Raw genomic sequence first — 27085 nt, forward strand, 5'->3', positions numbered from 1 at the left:
AAGGGAAGGGAGAGGTAGCAGAACATTAAAGAAAAATAAAACAACAATACTTTTCTCTTCACTTAATGAAGAATTAACCCTTAGAAATATCCAGGAATGCCAAAAGATGGTCTGAATTCTTCAAGCTCACAGTACAGAATGCGCCTCGATTTCTTTCAGCATTTTTAAAAAGATCATCTTTCTTTCACTTAGATCATGTTGAGGCTGCTATAATTGGTTTGAACTCCATTTTAGTGGGAGACTGTGGGCAGGTAGGTGAAGAATGAACACAGTCAAGTGAAGTTTTTAAACATACACGTTTTTCTGCTACAAAAGCAATTTCAAAAGCCCCACTTCCCACCCCAAACCCTCCAACCCTTGAGTCAAAATGTGTGAACTTGGGGCTTCCCTGGTGGCACAGTGGTTGAGAGTCCGCCTGCCGATGCAGGGGACGCGGGTTCGTGCTCCGGTCCGGGAGGATCCCGCATGCCGCGGAGCTGCTGGGCCCGTGGGCCATGGCCGCTGAGCCTGCGCGTCCGGAGCCTGTGCTCCGCAACGGGAGAGGCCACAGCAGTGAGAGGCCCCCATACCGCAAAAAAAAAAAAAAAAAAAAATGTGTGAACTTGGAATTTAAACTTTGTATGTGCCTAGTGCACCGTATGGAAAACTCTCCATTTGGGCAAATATACATATTAAAAATGAGGTTATGAAAAATCGAAAATTGCTTTTGAACATCCGTGGCTATTTTCCTTTCTATTTTGATATGGAATTTTTGTATGAGAGTTAAGTAGCCATGGCTTTTAGCTTCTGAGAAAAGATAAATCATGTTTTCCGTGTACAGTTATTTTATTTTTGTTCATGGGTGTCAGCTCCTTATAATTTGTGCTCTGACTCGTAGCCTTATGTTTTGTAATTTAAAAAACAGAAATGTTCTTAAATGCCTTTTAAAAAATGTTGATATCTATCTATCTATCTATAGCTAGTTGTGATTCTCAGTTTCAGATGAAATCAATTCCATGTAATTTTTATAGATTTTGAATTTGGGGAGGAGGGAGCTGGGAAATACACTGCCAGTTCCTTCCTAGGTGGCAAAAGCTATACCTCGCTATTACTTACCTTCATTCTTTATTTTGATCAAACTTACTCTTGCATGTGACCTTCACACTGAGAGGTGGACCTCAGAAGGTACCCTTTCCCCCATCCCTAGACATCTTTTTGCCCACAGAGGGACAGACATGTACCTGGGGACCCCCATTAGAGGGCAAAGGTAGGTTAGAAAGGAAGATGAGAGACCTGCCTTCCAACAGCCTGGTGAGCTCTCCTTGCAAGTTTCCTTCTCTCCATTCGTGTGCAATAATTCAAGTCTTTCTTTTTTCTTCTAGAGTTTATTAAAAACAAATAAATAAACAATGGAGGAAATCAGAAAAAAAAAGCCAACCTCAATGACCATGTTTACTACCTAATATTATATACTTTTTAACTTCACACTTTTCTGAAATGACCTTTGTATATGAGAGCTCTAAGATAGATGGACCCACTTATAAATGGATATGGGCTTTCATAATTATTTTGACCCTGTTTTCTGACATGGGGTGGGAAGCAGAAGTAACAAGATACCAGAAACAGCTGAGTGAGGCCTGAGGAGCCTAATGTCCCCCCACCGAGTGGAGAGGCAGAGGTGGGGAGAAAGAGTGAGGAAATGGGGTGGTGACGGTGGTGGTTTCTCTGGGTGAGGGAAGGTGGATGGAAGTGGGCAAAGGTGGAAGGGAAGGTGGACGGAAGTGGGCAAAGGTGGAAGAGAAGGTGGACGGAAGTGGGCAAAGGTGGAAGGGAAGGTGGACGGAAGTGGGCAAAGGTGGAAGAAGGAAGGGTGCTATGAGAAAGAGGTGATGGTATAGGATGAAGAGCACTGGATTTAGAGTAGAAAACCGGGATCCCAGCCTTCGCTCTGCTATTTATTGGTGGCATAATCTGGGGTCACCTGGTCTCTGTATTCTGTGTCCTCATCTAGATTCCTTCAAGACAGGCTGTTCATCTATCAGGGACTTTGCTGTTTCCAGAATATGGTGAGACCTAAAACACTAACTAACCCAACTGTCTGTCCATCTGGGCTGGGATGCCCTTGGGACCCCAATTAATCCCGGCCACAGGTGATTCTTTTCAGAGAGGCCCGAGTCCCTCCAAGCATCACGGTTTCCTCCACTAAGTCTGTTGGAAACTTTGGGGCTGGGTAATCTCACCCAGCCTCACAGCTGTGACAGCTTTATAAACTGCCCTTTGGCCATGTGTCCACTACCACAAACAGGCTCTGCCCAGGGGCCCAGCTTCTTCTCTAGCAGAGGCTGTTCATATTCCTCGACACTCAGGGTCGAGGCGGGAAGTAAGGTCTGTGTTCTCATTCTCTGGAGTTGCTTCCAAGTTATTATGCCTGACCCTTCAGCAAAATCTACCCAGTTCTTTGAGGTTTCATGCCTTCCTTTGATAAACCTGTATTATCTCCTTTTTGATGACATTGACAAGTCTCCTGGCCATGACTCTTCATTCGCTGATTTGGAGCCTGGTTGACTCTCACGCACTCCAATCCTGACATGATCGTGGCACCTTGGTGCTGTGTGGACCTGCTGTAATGCTAGATGCTATTTCTTCACTTCCTTCTTCATTCAGCTACTCACTGCCCCCAACTTTTCTCGGAAGGACTCTACTCTGAACCCTTGAATTCAGCCCTCTAACTACCACCACCTCTCCTTCCATTACTTTCCATCTGCTTTCTCATCAATCCTCAGGGTCATTTCCAAAGGCCATACTGAAATTATCTGTAATGAGTCTGGACACTAGGCATAAGAGAAATGGGATTTCCCCCTTAATCCTAAAAAGGGAGAGGCTGGCAATTTTCATGAAATCAGGGAAGCATGATTATTTGTTGGTAGGAGTGGGCATGGGGTGGTGGGAAAAACAGTTAGAGCTGCATTTTATTTATCAAATGACTTCACAGTAAAAGTTCAGACAATGATTCTGAGGCAGGAATCAGCATCTGGCTCACTTGGAGTTATTCTGAAATGCCTAATAAGGAAAATACACTTTGATCTAACAGTGTTTAAGACATTGATTTCTGGTAAGTAAGGACGTATTGCTGTAATTTCTCCAGAGTCACCCTTCATGGTGTTCCTTTTGCACACAAGTGATAAACTCAGGAAGAACACACGGCTGGTGCAATCTTCTTCCTCCATCCATTCACTCATTAACTCAACAGACGTTTATCAAAAACCTGCAATGTCCCTGGTACTATACTGGGCATACTTGTGTAAATCATCTGATAAGTTCTTGACATGCCTCGTGGACTATTTCATTGCTCAGAAATTTAGAGAAGCAACAAGGAAAACCACTGCTCTGGATGTAATTCTTATCAATCAGGAAGACTTGTTTAGTTGAAAGAGCTATGGGATAAAATGGACTTGTCATCTTAGAGTCCACAAAGCAGTGAGAGGAATAATCAGATATGTGCCTTCAAGATTTGGAAAGCAAAGCTCAGTACCTGTTCAGGGATGAGAGAGATGCCCTCAGGGCTTGAGACCCTGATAAACAAGACCCTAAGAGGGATGGGGGTTCAGGGGGAAAGTGTTCTAATGGTAAATGGCAAGTGGCATTAATTAATAAGAAAAAAAGGAACATTGTATGGTTCATGCAGAGCACAAGTGGGGTGTTAGGTGAAGATGGGAACATATTCAAAGATAAACACAAAAATGCAAAAAAGCCCCTTGGAGAAAATTTCTAGTATACTCTAATATACGTAGTAAGAAGAAGAAAAGAATTAGCCCACTCCTTGGGAGTGGAGGTATTGGTCTAACAAATAGAGTAAAAGTAAAGCTGCTTGAGCATAATTTTGCCTTCTTATTCTGTCTGGAAACATGAGCTTTGAAGTGAAAAAAGTGGAGTCAGGTTGGTTTAGGATGAAGTACAGCCACGGGAGCAAGAGGATGGGAGATCCCCCAGCTGCTCTGATGAGTTAATCTCCAGGCCGAGAGGATGAAATCACAGAACTCGGGAGAGCACTTGAATGGAAACCCCTGGGGAGCCCTGGGACGAGGGAGGTGCCAGAACACTCAAGCTGAGTAAATGAAATTCTGAATTTTAAATTTGGGAAGAGGTTAAGTTATAGAAACTGCAGATCTCTGAGGCTTTATGACAATCTTGGCAAAATTCTATAAAAGATTTTTAAGCAAAAGGTTTCCGAGCACCTGGAAAAATAAGTTGCTGGGACATGACATCAGGATTAATTCACTAAGATAAAATCTCCACAAGGTTTTATTAGATTTTTGATGATCAGGTTTGATATCAGGGTTTTGGATTCATAGATCAAGAATTCCACACATATAAAGAATCCTGATTTCTTTAAGGTATTTGACAACATTTCTAATGATATGCTTGTGGAAAAGATGAAGAAATGTGAACTAGACAATAGGATTGTGAAAAAGTGAATAAAGAATGGATTATTTGAATGGATTATCTGAAATGGTGGCTTCAGTGGAATGCAATAGGATACTATATTTGTATCCTGATGTCAAAACAATCACATTTCTATGGAACTGATGACTTACAAAATGCCCTCAAATCTATTATCTTAATGACAGTTTTAACAATGTTAGTTTATTAAGGCTGTACTATTTTTCAGAAGCATGGCTAGAATACCTCTTTTAATTCTTGGAACCAACCCTACAAGCGTGCTATTAGTAGTCCCATTTTATAGATGAGGAAGCTGAGGCAGGGAGTTTAAGCAGTGTATCAATGTTATAAAGCTAATAAATAGCAGAGTTGGAATTCAAAACCTTTTCTGTCTGACTACAGAACTCAATAATACCTTGGTGGGATCATTAGGAATTCTCAGCTCCAATCTTCAATTGAAGAAAAAGTCACTCAGTGATTTTAAAACTCACCTATGTTTACAGAACTGGTAAAATCAAAACCAGAACTTGAATTTTTTTTTTGAAATTTTCTAATCTACTTTATTTATTTTAAAAATATATTTCATTGAACTATAGTTGATTTACAATGTTCTGTTAATATCTGCTGTACAGCAAAGTGATTCAGTTTTATATATATATATATATATTACATATTCTTTTCCATTATGGTTTATCACAGGATATTGAATATAGTTCCCTGTGCTATACACTAGGACCTTGTTGTTTACCCATCCTATATATATTAGTTTGCATCGAATCCAACATTTGTAATACTTTTGCAAACCTCTTTAATGTCTCAATTAATAGACAGTACTCAATTCTTATATCTCTATCTTCATCTGCTGCAATTCATTTTTTTAAAAATTTTTATTGGAGTATAGTTCATTCCAAGTCCGGTGCTCATCAGATATGGACAAGCTGAATAATAGTCTGAAACAGTTTTTAAAAGTTAATAATAACTGGGCTAAAATTAATATATTTTATTTAGATTAAAAATCAGTTGGACAAATACATAAAAATCAACATCTGACTCACCAATAGTTTCTGTGAAGAAAAGATGGCAGTGGTTCTCAGCGTGTGGCCCCTTTGACTAGCAGCCCTGGCATCACTGGGCAAGGTATCTGAAATACAAACTCTTGTGCACTACCCCAGGCCAATTGAATCAGAAACTTGGGGGTGGGCAGTGAGGGCTGGAGCGGGGAAAGTCATTGTTGACCTTGTTTTAGCAAGCCCTCTAAAAGATTCTGATACATACCAAATTTTGAGAGCCACCAAAGCTAAGGAGTTTAGTAGAAAAATAGTCAGTGAAAAGAGAAAGTGAGAAAAGCAACAGACCAATTGGCTGAAGTCCAGGGAACAACAATCGTGATGTTTACTTGTGGGAGGGACTAACGATGCACATGCCTGTATGGGATGTACAGCCTGTACAGCTTTCATGTGAGTGAGGAATTAGGTTACCTTGATGTCACAACACTTAACAAGTGATTGCATTTTTGAGCTGAAAGAATTCCCAGGAATCTGCTAGTCACTTGTTCTTCCAAATGTGGTCCATGGACAAGCAACATCAGTCTACTCGGGAGTTGTTAGAAACGCAGAATCTCAGACCCCATCTCGGAGTGATTTATACACTCATTAAAGTTTGGAAGCATGGCCCTGGCTGAGCTCCTTTGTGTTATACGAGAGGAAACTGAAGTTAAATAATTTGCCAAGAGTCATAGAACTGACCAGATACAGGCTGAAACTCATAATGGAGAGATGCTAACAATTAACTTTTTCTTTGTTAAAAAGATGTCTCTTGTTCCAGTTTGCCTATATCCTCCCTTACCTTGGGAAGTCATGAGTTCCCCATCCATAGTCATAAAAATTACTAAGTGCCTTATTGGCAGGGGTTGGTAGGGTGAGGATTCCTGTGTTGATTAGAAAGTTGGACTAGACTTGTTTCTACATTTAAATATTCTATCTTGACAATTATTGCCTTTGGGATAGGGGAGGGTAAGTGGTCGAAAATTGAAATCACTTTTTAATTTATTATTATTATTAACAGTGAGTGAGTTAAAGATGTGGGGTCCTGGAGAGTGGCCGGGAAGGAAAGCCTAGTTCTTCCCAAGAGAGCCATCTTTTCAGGGTGTATTTCTAGGTTCCTTCCACAGAGACTTCCTGGAGGAGACTTGTGACCATCTTGCCCAGTCCTGTACATTAAAATAATTTGTCTATCCACACTCCCGCAGGAAGCGAGTCCTGATGACATGCTGGAGTTGTGAACAGCCTAGGTCTGGTCCTCCATCAGTTCTACAGCTTGACGTTCCTTCCTCCAATCTGTTCCTGGAATTTCCCATTCCTGAATCTCTAGCTCGTTCCCTCACTAATGGACTTAAAATTTCTTCCTAAAAGTCTCACAATTAATAAGGGCTGGGCAAGGATGAAGATGTGTTGGTTATTCTATGAGCAACCAGGCATTTGCCTTGTCCATAGTGGTCTGAATGGGGCCAGGTCAATTGAGGCACAACGTGGTATTTGTCTGGAGGAGCAGTGGTTGGTATTTTTAAAGTGTTAGGAGAACTTGAGTTAGATTCCCGTGATTTTAGGCAGGTGGAAAAGACATTGCAGATGCAGTGAAAGCAAAGTGCCCTGAGCAGGAACTCAGGAGAGGAGGCTTCTAATGATTTTATTCCCAGTTCTTAAGCTCCTAGCTGTAAAACCTTGGGCAAATGCTTCCTCATCTTGGATCTTAACTGAGCGCTCCTCAAGGGATCCCTGTTAATCAACTTTGTTTCCCATCTTCAGTACAGAGCCTGGCTCACAGCAAAGCTCAATAAAGGATTGTCAAATAGAATAGGACTTTGTCTCTTTTATAAAATGAGAACTTTGAATTAAAACATGACAATTAGCAAGGAATAGTCTAGTCTTGACATCATCTGACTTCACGACATTAATTTCTAATTTTTCATACCATCGACAAACCACAAAAAATAGCGACATACTATTTGCGTATTACTTAACGGTCTACAAAACACTTTCACATATTTTATCTCAATAAAATTAATAACAATACTCCTAAGATCTAGGTTTAATTGCTTACATTTTAAGGAAGAAAATGAAGCTAGAGACAGGGACTAATAAAGTCATAGAGCCTGGGTTTAAACCTAAATCACCTAACTGCAAATTAATTGCTTTTCCCATCCACCTTATGTCTTGTCCCGCTATTTTAAGAACCATATTTTTCTTGTCTGGGTCACATCTCTTTAGCATTTGTCTTCCTCCTTCTGAAGGACGTTGCAACATAGTCTATTGCAGAATTTTAGATCAGAGGATGCAGCTTATTTGAAGAATCTTAAGAAGAGCCAGCACATCTAAAATAAAAATAATGACATTTTGAAAACCCCTGGTCTTTCAGTTATCAGCTGTGATGGTGACTATGCTTTTGCAAGGGTCCGATCCATCACCCAGAATCCCCTGCAAGAATAACCAGACACATGCATTCTTCTCTGTACTGTGTCTGCCTTGAGTTTCTTGAGGAAGTTGAATGTTAACATTGGGATCAACTTCACTGACATGATGCATTAAATAAGTCAAATGTAAGTGAATCCAAATTCAGAGAGAGCACAGGAAAGCCGAGTTTTAAACATTCTGTCAGAATTCTTCGAGTCAAGGCTCAATTACATTAAATTAAGCAGCCAGCTAGCAAGGCTAAAAGTGTTTGTAGGCAAATACAATGTGCTCTTTTACAATAGCTCCAAGAACTATAGGTCAGCTTCTACTTCTGTTGGGAAAATACCATTAGGGGAACATTTGTAAAGGGCCTATCATTGTCTTGATAAGTTGATACTGAAACTGGTAATCAGTGAAATTGGAGGCATCCTATTTCCTGTTTGAATAGAAGTGAGGCAGAGACACAAAGAGAGAGTCCATCTCAATTTGTCCTAGTGTTTCCCGATTCAGATCTCTCAAGCCAGTATCTCTTACTTAGTCATACCTTAGGTGTAGCTTCCAGGGAAAGTCAACGATACAATGCACGTTCAGAAGTAATTATAGGAGATTGGATTAGCTGATTTTTCCTTTATAAAAGCAGGCACACACAATAGAAGTTCTTATTGCATAAACAAATGGAAAAATCTTTAAGTGGATTCCTGAAACATATCTTTTAGACTAGCGAAATTTTCTTTGCAGTGTACTGCAATATCTTTCAAATACTAAACGCACAGGTACTCTGCTGTGTAAGAGTTTCTATAACGGAAAAGGTAAAGCATTCAGAACCGTGTTAAATCCTTGGCTTTGGGCAGGATAGGAAAAGGCATTACCCTGCACTGTTTGAGGTGTCTGGATATACAAATACTCAGTTACAAAGGTGTTTTGGCCCACAGCTAACTGGACACACTTTAGTTGGGAACGAGTCTTGGGTGCCTTTCCCTTGACTGTTTTTGATGCCTCTCTCTGGTGAACAAGTGTTTCCGTGGCTAGACGTGGGAATTCGGCACAGACACCAATGCTGCAATGAATTGTTTTCTCCTTACACCATAAGCCACTATTATCTCTGTCCTACTGGGTAAAGGCCATACCCTGCCATTAATTTTTTTCCCTAGATTTCTTACTTATTGCAAAGGGAATACTGCTCCCAAATGAATGGCAGAGAATGTCCCCAGGTATCTGGAGGTTTGCAATTTTGTTTCTCAAATCCATGAATTAGGCAGTCACGATATATGGGCACAAGTGACATCCAAAAGTATTTTAACCCTTATCTTCCAAAGTTATGGTCAAAAATGCCCCGAAGTGGTTATCGTTTATTTTTTGCCTGAAATTTCTTCTTCCTTATAACTTTGAGCTCTGAATTTAATATTGTACTATTATGTTTCTCTGAGGATGTGCTGTCTGTACTGTTGAATAGCTCTGAATATCATTGTGCAACCTCTGATTAGATGATAATTTTTATTTTCACCTGCAGGACCTCACATACCACCTGGCTAGTTAGGAACCTTGGGTGCTTCTTCTTTGCCTTTCCCTGGCTTCTCTTGACTGCATTATATCACCCAATACTTCAGATTCTTTGGTTAAAAGCAATTCTAAAACAAATGATTTCTCATATTTATGTAGTTACCAAATGACTTCTGCATATAAGTATTTCTTTGATCTTTATAGCAGTCTTGAAGGTGGACTGGCCAAGAATTGTAATCAGTTTTCCATGGATGAGTGCCAGTAATGTATTCTCATGAACATCAGGACAACTGCTTATCTGATAATGACTATTTTATTTTAAAGGTATGTTTAAATTCCAGCTCTGCCACTCAATGGCAATGTAACCAACATAATCCTCTGGTTTAAATAATTGGGAAAATTCTCTTTATCTCTAGATTCAGATTAGGTTTAATGTCATTGGAGAATAATTTTCTAGTCACTAGAAACCTTCAGAGATGGTGGAAAAACAATTGGTCTCATGTTACTTCAAAGGATAAGAAATATTTTTATATAATTAATGGTCATTGGATTTTCTTTCTGTGATGTTGTTTGTTCAGGTCATTAGCCAATTTTTTGTATTGTACTGTCTAGTTTTTCTTTTTTTCTAATTAAATTAATAGTTTCCTTATACCTGAAACCAATATAATGTTATATATCAATTATATGTCAATAAAAAATTTGTAGTTTCCTTATAATTCTCATTTGATGAAAAGTGTTATAAAATTTATGTATTAATTCAGTTAAAATAACAATGATAAACCCATACATGTTAACACAATTAATATATTTAATGAAAAATACTTATAGTTTTGAGAACAAAAGTCAACATAAAGAGTGACATTTTGTTTTTTGCAAATCTGTTTAATGTCTAGCTTAATGGAAGATAACTAAATTGTATACTTACTTCTTCATTCAATTTGTTGTGATTTTAAAAATTTGCTTGGTATTCGGTGGTATGAATATACTAGCATTTACTCAGCCATTACCCATATGATGGACAATCACTTTGTTTCTTCTTTTTTTCTTTTAAATTTTATTTATTTATGGCTGCGTTGGGTCTTCGTTTCTGTGCAAGGGCTTTCTCTAGTTGCGGCTCATCGGGGCCACTCTTCATCGCGGTGCACGGGCCTCTCTTGTTGCGGAGCACAGGCTCCAGACGCGCAGGCTCATTAATTGTGGCTCACGGGCCCAGTTGCTCCGCGGCATGTGGGATCTTCCCAGACCAGGGCTCGAACCCATGTCCCCTGCATTGGCAGGCAGATTCTCAACCACTGTGCCACCAGGGAAGCCCTGTTTCTTCTTTATTATTTTTTGTTTTTGCCGCTATAAATAACGCTGCAATAAACATCCTTGTATGTTTAAAATAAAAGATGAGATAAAAACTTTTCCAGTATTTATTAATATTTATTAAGAGCCTAAGGTAAGTCAGATCTTTTCATATAGGTTATCTCATTTGACCCCAGAGTGTGCCGTGAAAAAGCTAGCTCAGAGAGTTTGAGTTAATTACTCTCTATTACAATTTAAGTTATAGATCTGGGAGGCAAAGGCAGGATGACTGGTTCCTACCTTTGCTCTCTCCAGCTGGTAGATAGGACCCAGTTAGGCATGTCCACCTAATAGCAGCTGCTTCCCCGAACCATGGCATTCTGTCTCCTATTGAAGTCCATTGGCTGCTGGATCCATGCCCACTCAAAGCCTGAACACTTTCCCTTTAAGATATCAGAAGCAGGTTGTATAGGGCGGCACCATCATGTGATGGAGACCGAGAAATTGTCCCTTCCTTCAATCCTAAATCTACAGGGATCTTTGCTCCATGGATCTGTGAAGGCATGTTAAGGTCTAAGAATATACTGACTACTGCTGAGAAATTCAAACTGGTCTGTTCTTTATAAAAATCAAAATGACATTCCTTTGAGGTTGGGAAGGGAAGAAGCCTTTCCCTTTCATGGATGATGAAATCAGCTCATAGAAACATGAAGCAAAATGCTCAAGATCACACAAGTCATGCACACTATCCATGTGGGTAAGAAGGTGTGCGGAATCAAAAGTGCCACTAACGTTCCTGGGGCCATTCCTTTTATCTGCCTTGGCTTTTGTAGAATAGAGCATGTTACTGAAAATAGACTTTCATGTTCTGAGAGGTCTTAAAATGCAGATTTGATTAAGACTCTACTTTCATACTGTTCAGAACTCTTCTGGAATTCGTCCAGGTGAAACTTTTGTTTGCATTGTTTTATATTGTTTATATCCTTCAAATAGGATATAAAGCAGTTTACGAGAGATGCATATATATTGTTGAAACTATTCAAATGAGAACAAAACCCACAATAAAATCAAGTAAAAGAGCAAGATTTTTTTTTCTTCCTACCTGCCTGCTTTCCTGCCTTCTTTGCTTCCTAAATAACCGTCCAAAAGCTATCATGTGAGGCTGACCAAAGTAGGTGTCCACAAGGGGTTAGTCAGGCGGGAGGGCAGTGGCAGAAGCAGCCTAGCATGAGCTGGCAGAGCCTACGTGGACTGACAAAGGAGATCCCGGGGGAGCATGATGGCAGCGGTCCAGACCAAGGTGTTGGAGCGTGAGTGAGATGTTTAGATACAGGAGGGATTAGAATAATAAATATAATAAGGATAACGTTTAAGTTTATTGGTTAATATGATAAGGATAACAGTAACTAGGTTTCTTGTTACTGGAGAATGGAGTTAAATAGATGGCAAGAAACAAAACTGGAATAAACTCTGTGATGTTGAATTGGACCCATATAGATATGGCTCTGGGAACAATGACACCCCAAAACAAAGCATATTTAGTGCCTAGATCTTAGTTTCTTAAATACAATTATCCACTAAAGGGAACCAGGACTCCTTGGAAAAATAACAGGCTTTACTTTTGGGACTGGGCAAGCAAAGAATCACCCTGGAACATCTTCTAGTGCCAGAAATTAAGGAAGTGCTCAAAAATGTTGAGGACATGACAAAAGGACACAGACGCTAGCTTGAAGGGGCTCTCACTGGCCAAATCTAGATAATCTGAGCTTGAAAATAGTACACATACAAATACATAAATGAATAAATAGTGGAAAGAGAGCTCTTCCTGACTAATAAGGTAGAAGAAATGAAGAAATGATTGAATTAGAAAAATCACCATTTGTCAAATATCAATGGATACTAAGATCAGTGGGTAAAAGTTTGATAAAGAATGGAATATTTACCTTATCTCAGAGTATCTCCCCCTAAATACTTACTAATTACAAAGAGAAACTTTACAGTGGAGAAATGTGGCCAACTCCACCTTAATCAAATGATCAAAGATAACACCATCAATAGTGGAGCAACTCAAAATGATGTACCACCTAGTAAAATGTTAAAAAAAAAAAAAGAGAAATAGCAATATAGCTTACCTTCTGTAACACTGAAGCCACAATTTTAAAAAAATCAATCTAATCATAAAGAAATATCAGGGAATCCTAACTTGGTGGACATTCTAGGAGCTTCTTTACAAGTGCCAAGGTTAGGCAAGTCAAGGAAGAGATGAGGAACTATCTGAGACTGAAGGAGACTAAGAAATGTATCAGCTAATGTAATGCATAATGGTGGATATTCTTTTGTTTCTGAAGACAGCATGGGAACAACTGGTGAAACTCGAGTGGAATCTGTGGATTTGACGATGATAATGTATCGAGTAATTTTCTGATTTTGTTAGTTTTCTTGAGGTTATATAGGAGAATGTCTTTGTAGGAATTCCCTACTAAAATATTAAGTGATGAGGAATAATCATGTTGGTAAACGTACTCTTTTTTTTTTGTTTTTTGTTTTTTTTATGCAGGCCTCTCACTGCTGTGGCCTCTCCTGTTGCGGAGCACAGGCTCCGGACGTGCAGGCTCAGCGGCCATGGCTCATGGGCCCAGCTGCTCTGCGGCATGTGGGATCTTCCCGGACCGGGGCACGAACCCGTGTCCCCTGCATCAGCAGGCGGACTCTCAACCACTGAGCCACTAGGGAAGCCTGGTAAACTTACTCTTAAATGGCTCAGAGGAAAATGTTTTTTTTTTTTTTTTTTGTATGTGTTTGCAAATGTTCAATAGTTTGAAAATATTTCAAACAAACAAACAAAAAATAAATGAAAGGGCCAGGGGAGAGTTGTATCATGCCTTAGTTAAAACTGTACTCAGATTGGACACGATTTAGCTTTGTGTTCCAGTGGTCAACGCAGCAAGGCAAACGATATCAGGAAGCAGAATGGTCTGTTATGAGCAACAAACGTTGGCCTTATACTTTATACATCTAGCTAGTTACAATTCTTCCACACGATGACCTGATGATTTGCACAAGCAGTTACTCTCTATTGTTATCTTTCTTCCAGATGGTTTTCCTGCTAGTTTTAGTCATATTCTGAAGTAATTAAGTCTCCAGATAAACATTTCTCTAGCAGGTGGAACCATCACTTCTACATGCCCCGTCATGCACAGTGGTTTTGTTTCTTTTTTGTCTGGAGAGGGATGTTAGGTGCCAGGTATGTGAAGGGTACATGTTTAGTTGAGAAAAAAACAACTCTTGGCATTTTTACTTTTAGATAATAAATATTTCTGATCTAAAGATACAGTGTGCCCTGACTTATATATTTGGGGAACTGAATAATTATTTGTGGATAATTATGATGTTATGACAATTCCATAGAGAGGATTGGTTGCACTACACAAATATTAAGACTTTTTCATGACATGTCAAACATAAATATATCTAATAAACAATAAGAACTATCCTTTATTGAATGCCTATTACGTACCAGGCGCTCTGCCTACCTTATCTCCAATCCTAGACCAGCCCTACAAAGCAGGTATATATTTCTGCTCTCTTTACAGATGAGGAAGCTGAGAGTCAGAGAGATTAAGCCTTATGTCTAAGCATGTGGATAGTGTGCGATGGAGTTGGGATTCAACCAGCAGTCTGGCTGGGTCCAAAGCCCATTCTCCTTCCACAGTGTCTGTGGTTTCTGCAATCAGTTTTATTTTACACACTCAAGGGAAATTAAGCTTGAAGTCATATCCTGAGAATAAATCTCAGTCTCTAAACTCTTTAAGCTCAATATTCGGGGTGAAGTGTTGCTCTCAGTCCTCAATGCTTGCTCTCAAGGATTAAGATGCTTCGAGGACCAAGCTCCTTCCTGTTTTCAGATTAGACACAGAGCTATCACATTACATTTTCGAATCCACTAAAGCATTTCAGCATGGTGTGTGTGTTTTGAAACAATTCTTCATGTGGAACCTCAAGTTCTAAAGTATTGTTATCCTTCCTACTGGTTAAAATCCACACACTAGGTTCTTGACAGGTCCAGAGACATAGCATTCACAGTGGGTAGTGTTTGAGTCCTAACTGAGAATAATATGGCACTAACGTGGGAGTCACACAGAACCTGTGTGTAAGGGGAACCCGTGTTCTAAGTAATTCTGGGCTTTGGACTGTTATCCTACCCTTGGTGTTATGGCGATAGTACCTTAGACTTGGACTTAGATGAAGCTAAATTTTAGCTCTGATCTGTGTTTAAGGAATTATATTTGCATGCATTCATATTGTCACCACTTCCATTAAAAAATGAATAACAAAGGAAAGGAAAAAAAGAAACAGAAAGGAGATTTAAATTCCCTGGCTCTTTGTTTCCTCTCCTATAAAAATGCCAGTGATAATATTTACCTCATAGGACTGATAATAGTATGGGGCACCCTTGAACAATGGTGGCAGGATTAGGGGAGCCAACCCTCTGCCCCCTGCACAATCAAAAATCCAGGTACAATTAGCCCCCCATGTATACATGGTTGCACATCCACAGATTCAAGCAACCTCAGATGGTGTAGTACTGTAGTATTTATTACTGGAAAAAATCCGGGTATAAGTGAACCTGATCAGTTCAAACCCTTGTTGTTCAAGGGTCAACTGTATTTAACGCATAGCGTAGTCCTTAGGTTTCAATGGGTTAGTGCTTATAAGGTACTTGCAGCAATGTCTGGCTGTAGGAAGGCTTTATGAGTATTTGTTATTATCACTATTAATATATTTAAAGGGACTGACACATAGTAGGTGCTCATAAGTGATAGTTTTCCTTTCAGTTCTTAAAAAAATTAGAATAAGTATACAGAATTTTTATTTACCATTGCTCCAAGGATCTGTATAGCTATTAGTGATCAGCAATCCACCCACGTTACTGCAGAAGATCGGAAGCTGCATGGGCATTTGCTTTGGGATGCTGCCAATGGTGATGTCATGTACTGTTGATATACTGGTGAGCTGCTCTTGCAAGCTGTGTTTGACACATGGATTGCTTTCATCTTGTTATTTTGTTTCTGTGCAAATAATATTTATCCCTCAGGACAAGAAATCATCCATGCGGAATAAAGCACACCTTCTCAATATAGGTACAATTATCTGAAATGTAAGGACTAGCAAATGCTTGCTAGATTGAAAGTTCCATGGTAATTTGAGAACACTGAAAGTTCCATGGTAATTTGAAACATCTTTGAGATGGTGTTGACATTCCCTTTTTTTGGTGACCAGGATTTCTTGGTATTAATGTTTGGGCCAATGCTACAGAAGAGTGATTTGAAGTCATGGTTACTCATAGCAACATTAAATTTTGGCTCTATGGGAAACACTAGTTATCCTCTAACCCAAGGATCAGCAAACAATGGCCCGCAGGCCAAAACCAGCCTTTCACCGGTTTTTGTATAGCCTGTGAGCTAAGAATAATTTTTACATTTTGGGGGGAAAAAAAAGAAGAATATGTAACAAATAACATCTGACCTGCAAAGCCTAAAAAAATACGGTTTGACCTTTTACAGAAAGAGTTTGCTGACACCCCTGCTCTAAGCCAACTCTCATTTAAAAAAAAAAAGAAGGGGGAAATTGAGGCCAAAGGAAGATGCGTGATTTTACTGAGGGTAATTCAGCTCACTGGAGACATATCTAGAGCTTGAGACAACTCTCCAGACTTTCAGCCTTGAACTCCAGCAGCGGCCTTGCTTGTTCAGTTAACGCTTCTCCTCTCCAGGGTCTTTTACCTAACTAATAAGAATAACTTCATTTAAAATGATAACACTAATATTGTAACCTGGTGTGATAGCTCCTCTGCGAACAGCTTAAAGCACCTTCATCTGGACTGAACCAATTCCGCCACTGTGAGATCCGTCCCTGCTTCTGGGTGATAAACTAGACCCCTCAGTAGCAAGAGCAATTGTATATTACATATTATAGGTTATTACATATTATGGGGATTAATAATATCTTCAAAAGGTAAGAAGTAAACATCTTTAACCTGTTTATAAGAAGCAATAAGGTACTTAATAAAAGAATCATGTTATATCTTTAGGCTCCCAATTGAATTATGAACATCCCAGACTAAAGGATTCAGAACTTCCATGTTGATTTACAGGTTTGAGCTTTGCTAGCTAAAGGTGAAGATGGTGGTGGTGGAGGGGTTTTCAAAGACTGTTCGCGATATACTCAACACTTATGGTGAGTTTTCATGAAATTATCATTTTTAATTCAAGCAATGGATATTTGGAAATCACATGAAGCATGACAGAGAAATTGCATACTCCTGGATGGTTTCTCCAAGCTTGCCAATTCCAAAGGAAAAATAAAATCTCTTTGTTAGTTGAAGATAAATTTTTGGTGCACTTTTCCATAAGAAGTTTGGGATAAAGTATACTTCAGAAAAGAAGGTCCAGTAATTTATGGTTTGCCTCTTTAATTTCAACTTGTTCTAATTCTGAACAGAAAGATCAGAGATTATTTTAATATGTGCATTAATTATTTCTAAAAATTTACAAAAGGACTGCTAATTTATTTAATTTATATTACTAGATGAGTTTCTTATCTAACGTTTTTAAGTCCACTTTTTTGTCATAAAGTCTTTTATTAATGTAAAAAGTAAGTCAGGAACTTTTCTTATAATCAAAAGTCCAAACTGGATGTATTATCAACATTACAGCAGCTTTGATCAGCACTCACTCTTTGTAAATGGTGTGAATGGAATGGGGTGTAATCGGGTGGCATGCATTGGATTCTAAATGGAGATGCCCTAGCAGATAGGTGCATTTCCTGGAGTGTCTTTTTTTAGGTGCTTCTAGTATAAACATTTCTCACATCAGATAATGGTTGATAAGGAGCTCTTTAACTACATGGGTTTAAAATATTGCTCCAAAAATTGAGGAAGATGCAAATTTAAGCACATAAAAAACACTCTTTAGATTTGATATTTCTCAAGAGTGACTTGAATTGACACATATTCCATATATGCTTATATGTGTATGAATATCCTTAAATACTATTAAATATAGCATTGAAAATATGGTTTTTCTTGTGATTTCAGAATATCTACAGCTGAATACATTAAAGCTATATTTTATAGATATCTGATATGCTTTTTTTTTGATTTCCAAAATTTAATGGGGGCAAAAATCAATAGCCATGGCTCTCCAACTTATTATAAAAAAATTCAATGAGATGCATTACCCCAGTCACAGTATGCTCCAACCTATACTGCACAAAAATCACAGTCAATATTACTTAGACATATGTGTTCGGAAACTGCAAAGGACATGATGAGTATGAGAGAAATTGACTAAATATGTAATTGAGCAAATTTCTGGATATATTACATGTCTTGGTCATACCTAGGTTAGAAATTTAGAGCCTGCTGCTTCAGCCACAGACTGTTTATTCCTCACCTGATGCTAATCACAGTGATTGTGCCTGTCTTTGTTATGTCTGGCAAAGCAAATTGTAAGAAGTCAGCTCTGGCCAGGACAGCCAGTGGAACACACATGGTAGAAAGAAATCCATTTTGCTAGGATGGCTTTTCCAGGCTCTTTACTAAGGTTCTCAAATTGTTGGAGATAAAATTAAAATCTCAATGTCTGGGTAACTTTTCATATTTGCCAATTTTAATTTGGTATTTGGAAAAATGAAAGCAAATTATTTTTGTATTGTTGAAACACGTTTTTCTTGTTTTTTTCCCCTTGGCATCACATTTTTGACTAATGATATTCCCCAGAGAGATGGAATACATCTTAAGGAGCTACAGGGTCCATGCTCCTAAAATTACACTTGACATAATAAACGTGATTCCCTCCGAGACCCGCCACACAGGCTTTGCCCAGAGGAGAAAGTGGGGATATTCAGGGCAGCTACTAGGCTCTGAATAGTGAGAACCAAACACTTCACTAGCATTCTAGTCTTGGGTCCTTGTTTCAGAATAATCTTTCATCCACAGCTTTCTCATTTAAGAAACGATCTCTTATGCGTTCTGGACAAGTTCATACTAAGATGGAAGTTTCCTTACATCGAAGCCCATTTTACAGCTGTGAAAGCCAAGGCAAAATGTCTCATTTCTCTGAAGTCATACAACGAGCCACTTTGTGGGGAAAACTATGATTCAGCATCAACCACCAAGGCTTAAAATACTCCTTCTGGGTGTCATTGTACCCTGAGGATGTTTCAGAGTGAGGGACATATTTGCTAAGAACCGAATGTTTTATATTATTTATTTAAGAATACAATTTTTTACCGAATGAATACTTTAGAAATTAATAACAACTCAACCAAGTCCAAGTTGGTCTTAACCCTTTAAGAGTGATTCTCATTTGATTGACAGAACTTGCATGTTATTGCCTTAACGTTAAAGATCAATACAGCTGTTCTGTCCCTTAGAGCACCTACAGCAGGTAGCCTGTCCTATTTCCAAAATGTTTTCATTAAGATTTCTTTAATTTCAGTTATGTGATTTTTGTTTTTTAGTGAGTGACTAGAACATTTAAATCTTAATGTCTCTATATGTTTTACAGTTCCATACACTATTGCCACAATGGAAACAGACTCCTGTGGAGTGCTTCCCTAGTTTTCCCATTGATTTTCTATCCAGTATGATACTGTGATTATATATTACTTGGTTTTTCTCTTTATTATTCCCCTGGATATTAACTGTGCTGTTTTAAAGCCTTTAATTCTATGGTGTGAACCTTAATCCCATTGCAGAGCACTTGCCTATGTGTCACATTGTCACAGTTCATTCCCTAGTGTAAGTCTAGGGCGGTAGTGGCTTTTATTTAGGAAAATAAGTGTGTGCTGAATGCATCATAAGATGGAAAAACAGATCCTCTTTCATTCATTGAGCAGACCACACATATTTCCATAAGATGTAGTGCCATGTGGCCAAGGCTCGGTGTGAACAACTCTCTATTGTAAAGCGGTAGGAGAATAACTGTGAACTTCTTTTCTAACCAAGAAAATTCAGAAGTGGCACATTGTAACTCGGTTTGCAATATTTTCCCCAATATTTTCTTAAAGCCTCATGTATGGAAAGTGTCTTTGTTTTCACTCCATTTTGCATTTTGCCAAGAAAATGTGACAAAACAGTACTTATCATCTTCCTTCAAAACATATGGCATGTGCCCACGGAATATTAAATGATCTTTTACAATGACAACAAATGTTGTGATATTTCCTCTGAAACTCCCAGAATGTAAGGTTTCTTGAAGCAAGCAGGAAAAGCAAAAAGATGGTTCAGGGGGATTGGTTTGCTGGTAGAGATGGTGAAGAAAACATATGCTTCTTCAAGTCTGAAGGAGTGCTGTGTATAAACGCATGTATAAGCCAGGGTAGGAGAAAACATTGGTTGAAATTGCAGATCTTAAGTAAGATTCTGCAGCCAGTCCAGTGTCCTCTGCTTTAAAAGAGATAAGAAATTAGAGTAAATGTAATGAGGTTGTCTTTTTTCTCTATTACCTCTCACTGTAGTCAGAACAATTTTCCAGTGATCCTGGGTTACTGAGAAGAGGGCTTCCCACTTTTCGTCTTTCTCTCACAAACTTCTAGCCAACAATGGAGGAGTCCTTTATTTGATCCATGAAGTTGGGAGAAGGACGTGGATGTGTGTGACTTGGCCTTTCCTTCCTGTCTCCTTCGAATCCACCTGCCCCTACATGGGTGTTTCTGCTCTGCTCCTGCCCCCAGGTGATAAGCACAACTCCTTCTGGTCCAGATTTGCCTTCAGAGGGAGCTCTGCAGCTCCAGGCCTCTCTCTCACCCACTACTGGGGCTCAGCAGCATTTTCCATCTTAGTTGTTCTGATCTACTCAGCAAACCCAAGCTCTTTCTTCAGTAGACGGTCCCAAGGTCTAGACTATGGGGATGGGGTAATGCCCGTGGAAGGACCTCTGATTTTGGCCACAGGTTAAGCTGTAGTCTCTCCCTACATTTTTTACCAACAATAAAACTGCAATATTCCATTTTCAGTAACATGGATGGACCTAGAGATGATCTATTATGGACCTAGAGAGTGAAGTAAGTCAGACAGAGAAAAACAAATACCATATGATATCACTTCTATGTAGAATCTAAAAAAAAATGATACAAATGAACTTATTTACAAAACAGAAGAAGATTCACAGACATAGAAAACAAACTTATGGTTACCAAAGGGGAAGGGCAGGGTGTGGGGAGATGGATAAATTAGGACTTTGGGATTAACAGATATGCACTACTATATATAAAATAGATAAAGTATAAAGGCCTGCTGTATAGCACAGGGAACTATATTCAATATCTTGTAATAACCTATAATGGAAAAGAACCTGAAAAAGAATGTATATATTATCTATATCTGAATAGGTTTGCTGTACACCAGAAACTAACACAACATTGTAGATAAACTATATTTCAATTTAAAAAAGATAAAAAAAGACACACACTCTATACTGTAGCAGGAGTGACTTTTTAAACACACAAATCTAATTATGTCAATTTGTTTTCTTCAGTGTTTAACATTGCTTATTAGATGTCTAAACACCTCAGGGTAGAGAACCAAGCCTTTAGTGATCTCTACCTACCTGCCCAACCTCACTGAAGATTTGCCTCTTCTAAATAAATTCTGCATTTAAGAAAACAAACAAAAAAACCCTCAGCTGCAGTATTGATCACTATCTGTCCATTTTCAGGGTCCATCTTTCAGTTGGTTTTGAACTCTGAGGGAAATGTACATTACTGTTTACTAGCCCTTAATAGCCTAACACTTACCATTGCGATGAAGTGTTATTTGGTATCATATTCATACTGAGCGCCTCAAGAATAGCTGCTATAAATAACAGATCCCTGAGAACAAGCGTTTTCTTTTTTTAACAACATTTCTTCCATATTAATATTTATTTAGATACTAAAGAAAGGCCAAATAACATTTTATTTTTTAGAAAATTCTAATTTTGAGTATATTTGAAAATTGTAATCTTAATTGGCTAACTCTCACCTCTCGCTACTCCATTAAAACATATCAGTTGGGAGGTTTATAATGTTTCATGAAAGATAGGAGAAAAATAATTTAGTGTTATATTAATAATAACTTTATCAGTTAATAGGTTTGTACTAATTTAATTAATTTCTGTGGCAATTAGTATTCCACAGAGAAATCAGGCATCAATATTTTCATTGCTAAGCAAATTGCTTCAAAAGAAAGAGACATTCTTTTATTCACCAAATACGTATGTGCTAAGTATTGTTCTGAGTTTTGTGGTTACATCAGTGAAAATATAGACCAAAGTCTAGGGATTTTTGTCCCCAAGGAAACTCACTTTGTAGCGGTGGGGAAGAGGTAGGAGATAATAAACACAATAAAGAAGTATTTATAGTATTGGGGGAGGTGTAAAGTACTAGGGAAAATGAATACGACAGAGTAAGGGTGATGGAGGGGTAGTAGGGAGGGAAGCTGCAGTTTAGGTAAGTAGGTCAGGGTAGGCTTCATTGAGGAGGTGCTGTTTGAGCAAAGGCTTTAAAGGGAGAGGAAGAAAGCCATGTGGATATTAGGAGGAAGAACGTTCCAAGTAGAGGGTACAGCCCTTGTGCAAAGGCTCTTAGGAGGGACTGTGTGTATGGAGAGGAGGGAAAAATGAAGACAGGGAGGAAGGGAGGTCGGGGGGAGGGAATGGGCCCAGAAAGAGCTTGGGTAGTGAGTTTTTGTGGCTTGTAGGCATTGTGAGAATTTTGACTTTTTCTCTGAGAGAATAGAAAGCCACTGGGAGGCTTCACAGAGGAGTAACACACGACTTAAGGTTTAATAGGATCTTTCTGGCTGTCATGCTGAGAAAGTAGACTTTTGGGAGACAGGAGGGCAAGGAGGGAGATTTGTCAGAAGGTTCTTGTGATGATGAGGTGAGAGAGAACGGTGGCTAGATCAGGTGACACCAGTGGAGGGAGGGAAGTGGCTGGATTCCTGATACATGTTGACAGTTGAGCCAAAAGGGTCTACTGATGATGGGATGTAAATTATGAGAGAAAGAGACAAGTCAAGGACGCCTGCAGGGTTCTGAGCTCACTGGAGGGCTAGATTTTCCACTTAATGAGATGGGAAAAGTGGTGGGCAAAACAGATTGGAAAGGGATAAGATCAGGAATTTAGTTTTAATTAGACCTTAAATGTGGAATATTCGTAGACAACTAAGAGAAGACATTGAGTATGCTGTTGCATATGTGTGTCTGGAGCTCAGGGGAGAAGTCTCTGTTGGAAATACACATTTGGAAGTTGTCAACATAGAGATGTTATTTGAAGCCTGAGTATAATCTTTGATAGAACACTCTCAGTGCCCGGAGACTCTCCAAAGTCCTGTGAATGCTGAGCTTTTCTTTTTAGCCAAGTTTGAGATTCCGTAAAGGCTGGCATTTTAAAAGGGAACCGTTGAACGATGAACATCTTTCCTGCCGAAAAGTGACATTGAAAGAAAAAAAAATTGCCCTTCGATATCATGCACCTCACCTCTGCAATTAAAATGGAAAGGATTCAGAGGATCCAAAATTAATTTAAAGAATTCAGAGTCAGGCAGGCATCAACTTCCACGTCCCGAAGTTCTCTTAATTCTTGGCAAATTTCTCATACTTTTGTGACCGTGCCCTAGACTGGCTTGCAACAAGGTCAGAGGTCTCACAGGTTTAGTGGTCAGAGGAAAAAATGACTCTTCTGCTTAAGAGTCAAACCTACTCAACTTTTACAATGCATTTATTTATAGTTCAAAAGAAATTATTAGACGCTATACTACGGGCCTGAAAGAGTTAGTTCATTCCTCCAAAGAGCCTAATGCAAACCTAAGGAATTTCCACATTGGGAGAATCTGGCTCAAAATAGCAATCTACACAAGACTTTCTGAGTCAGAAAACTATTTAAAGAAGAGAGTGCTAAACAGTAATTCCAATAAATACTGGAAAATCTTTTGCTTTTGAGCATACGGCAATAGAACGGATGAAATCACTATCTTTAGGTCACACAGCAAGATGGGTGCAGAAAAGGACAAAACCGCAGAGTGTCTGCCTTTCAGCTCTGTGGTCAGGCCCTTGGTGACATGGGCCTCAAATGTCCATAACTGAGTGACGCTGGTTCTGACACTGTCAAGCTGACTTCCCCCATGATTTACCTCCTTGGCACAGAATCATGTAACATTATACTCCTGACAGAGTGGCCGCCATCAGGAGCCTTAGAAACACTGTTTGAATGTTCAGTGCCCATCAAAAGAGAATGCCAAGTTTTAAAAAATGCATAGAAAAAGATTTTGCCAAGCTCAATCTTAACATAATTTTTCTTGGAGAAACTGTCCTTAAGCCAGTCATAAAACTATGAAAATATTCCAGGGACTGCCTTCTTGCACAGAGATTTGAAAATGCCAAACAGAGAGATGAATGTTAAACTTGCACTTGTACCTGGCCTGGATCGAAGGTCAAACGCCAACAGCTTGAAAATGTTGAAAGGCTCAGCTCACTGTGAAAGGTGAAGAGAGAAACGCGGTCCATGCTTTCAGGGATGCCCCTGGCTTTCCTCCCCTTATAGTAGAACCTGTTTCTCTTCCCCTGTTCTGTTGAGCACCAGCTCCCTATGGGGGCTTGATCTGAGCTGGGTGGAAGAATGGAGGTCTTGGGAGATGGGAACCAAGAGCTCACCGGGCGTGAATCCGGGCGACAATTTGCCCCGTCCCACTCAGTGTTGAGCCATGCACGTGTGCACTATTTGAACGCGTTATCACTGGTGAGCTGAAGATCTGTTCCTTCAGAGAGCACAATCTGGGGAAAACTTTTCTCATTTACATAGAGGAGAGGACAGGGAATGCTAATGAAGTCTGTATATGGGCTATATTTCCGTCTATCTTAATAGTCTACGCTTTCACCAGGTGGGAAGGTGGAGGGAGGAGGGAGGGCACCGAGTCCAGGGACTTTCTGCGGTTCCTTCCTTTCAGCTTATAGGACTCTGGTTTTAAGAGGACTGAAACTGTGATTTTAGTAGACTCACTTTAATCATTTAAAATGGCTTGGTCTGGAGGTGGGCACCCTTGTGTTTTGGGTCCCATGTTAAATTTAAGGAAACTCTTTCTAACCGTCGTGAAACTGTATTTTCCAAACCAACAGCCCGCAAAGCGTCGTATAGGAATAGAAGACACCAGCTTTATAGCCCCAGTTCTCAAAAACGATACCAGTGCCTGGATGGATTTGATTACATTTGCCTTAATGGGCCACACAGGTGCCCCTCAGGTTCTTTGAGGTAATGTTAGGACTAGAACAGCTTTTGGAGACTGCCGCCAAGTGAATAAAGGCCTGATTTGATATCCAAGAAGCACTCATTTGCTCTCTCCAGACCTCACATAAGTTTGTTAAATTGGGAAAGCTCAGCAGGTGGTGTGTCTGAAATCTCTTTTTTTCTTTTCTTTCCCTTTTTCTTTTGCACTTGATTCTTGCTGCACTTGCCAAGGCGTGAGGCTTTGAAACTGACACAAAGACACAAAGACACACTGAAGCTGCTTGGTCAAATCTCCCGTCTCAAAACAGAGGGCTGCCTCTCTTCAAGAGGGCAACGTCAGCCCTCGGGATGTGGTAATTGCTTTCTAAGTAGTCCTGTCCCTTCTTCCTGGAGGAGATTTTAGTTAAATGGCCCTGAGGTTCGTGCCTTCAGCTACTGAAGTACCCTTACCTACTTGTAGTACAAATGGGACCCTCCCAGAAGAAAAACATGAAGTATTCTTCTAATTAAAGATTGAATGCTTGCTATTTGCACTTGTCTCTCTGTAGGAAGAGAATACACACTAGCCTTCCCACAGTGAGTATTTACTCACATTCCTGTCTGCATCCTCTTCCCTCTGTGTGAGCCTAAGACAAGGTCACCTTAATTGCCCTTCACCTGGATCAGACGGCAGCTCTATCCCACAACTAGATTTGAGCTGGCCGGAAGGGGCTCCTACAAACAAACCTCATCTGGGCTATGAATACTTCTGGCTGTTCATCCTTTCCCATCAGGGTCCTGCCTTCTGCTCGCTGTCTTCAAGCTGTGTTTATCTGCTTCCTTTTCGCCAGGCTGCCCTGGGACTAAGCCATCTATGGCTCTCAGTGCATGCAGTTCAGGACCTGCCTCTACGCTATTGTCCGCGTTTGTACAACATAAATGAAAGTGAAAACCATCCTTTTTCAAGAATCCTTCAATAATATAGGGGAGGTTCTTCTGACTTATGTAACTCTGTCTCACCAGTGCACTCTTCATATCTGAAGTCCGTTGCAGGCATGAGCTCTGTCTCCTGTTCGTCTGAATCCTGGAGGTCCCTCATCTGTGCACCTTTCACACTGCAGCTCTGGGAGACTGGGAGGGGCTCGGTGCTGGGGACTTCACCTCTTGTCGTTCTCTCCAGGATCCTCCCTGTACAAGACCTGGCGAGGAAGTTTTTCGGACTAGATGAAAACACAGAATACCCTTCTTTGTGCCTTAGGTATTTAGTCAGAGGATGTGGGGGAGGAGATGGGACTCAGACAAGGGGTTCTTCAGCAAGACAGCAACTGACTGAGCACTAGATGAGAGAAGGCATCTGCAGCCTCGATTTCCTATTTCCTTACCTCCTCTTGTCCTGTTCTGCTCTGTCACTAAACATGCCACTGTGGACTGGCACTGGCACTGGAGTCAGGGATTAGAAAGAAAGAGGGAGGAAAGTTAGGGAAATCTGGAGGAGAGATAGGAGGGGAAGGGATTTGCTGAGGCAGCACTCAGGGTTTATGGAAGGTGGGTTTGCGCCCACTGGGAGTTCCTTGCTGGTGGGCACTCCCAGATGGGAGGACCCCATTCCACCCCATCAAAGCCATGGGCTGGTGGCCTCCCCTCACTCTTTTCTACAAAGCTCTCCTCTGTGTGAGATTATCTCCACCTTTCTGGTCCTGTGTTACCTTCAAACAAAGACCCATAATTACTCTAAGCTAGGACAGATCTGGGATATACACAGCCTTTGACAATTGTCTTCTTTCGGAAGATTTCGGTATTCTCCAAGTATTAACATTCTTAGGTTTTCTGAGCCTGGGAACTTTCCTAATCCAGTGCATGCCAATGGGTGGTCCCTCATAGCCCTTCCCATTTGGGCCTACTGGGTTTCAGCAAATCCTAAGGGTAGAGCTGGAAGAAAGGACAATGCATTTTGACTATTACCTCCATTAGTTTGAATTTTTCATAGGAAAGAGCATGAACTCAGTGATCACTAAACCTTGAAGTTACATGGGCCCTTGTTTTTTGCATTCATTCAGTAGAAGTATTTACATAAAAAAAGCAAAAAAGCCCACCCCAACTTACTACATTATTCAGCATTGCAAGAACTCATTTCATATCTATAATTGTTAAATTAAAAAAAAAATGGAATGTACCTTTCAAAG

The sequence above is a fragment of the Leucopleurus acutus genome (assembly GCF_964270905.1).
Source record: "Leucopleurus acutus genome assembly, chromosome: 15".
In the NCBI taxonomy this organism is placed as follows: domain Eukaryota; kingdom Metazoa; phylum Chordata; class Mammalia; order Artiodactyla; family Delphinidae; genus Leucopleurus; species Leucopleurus acutus.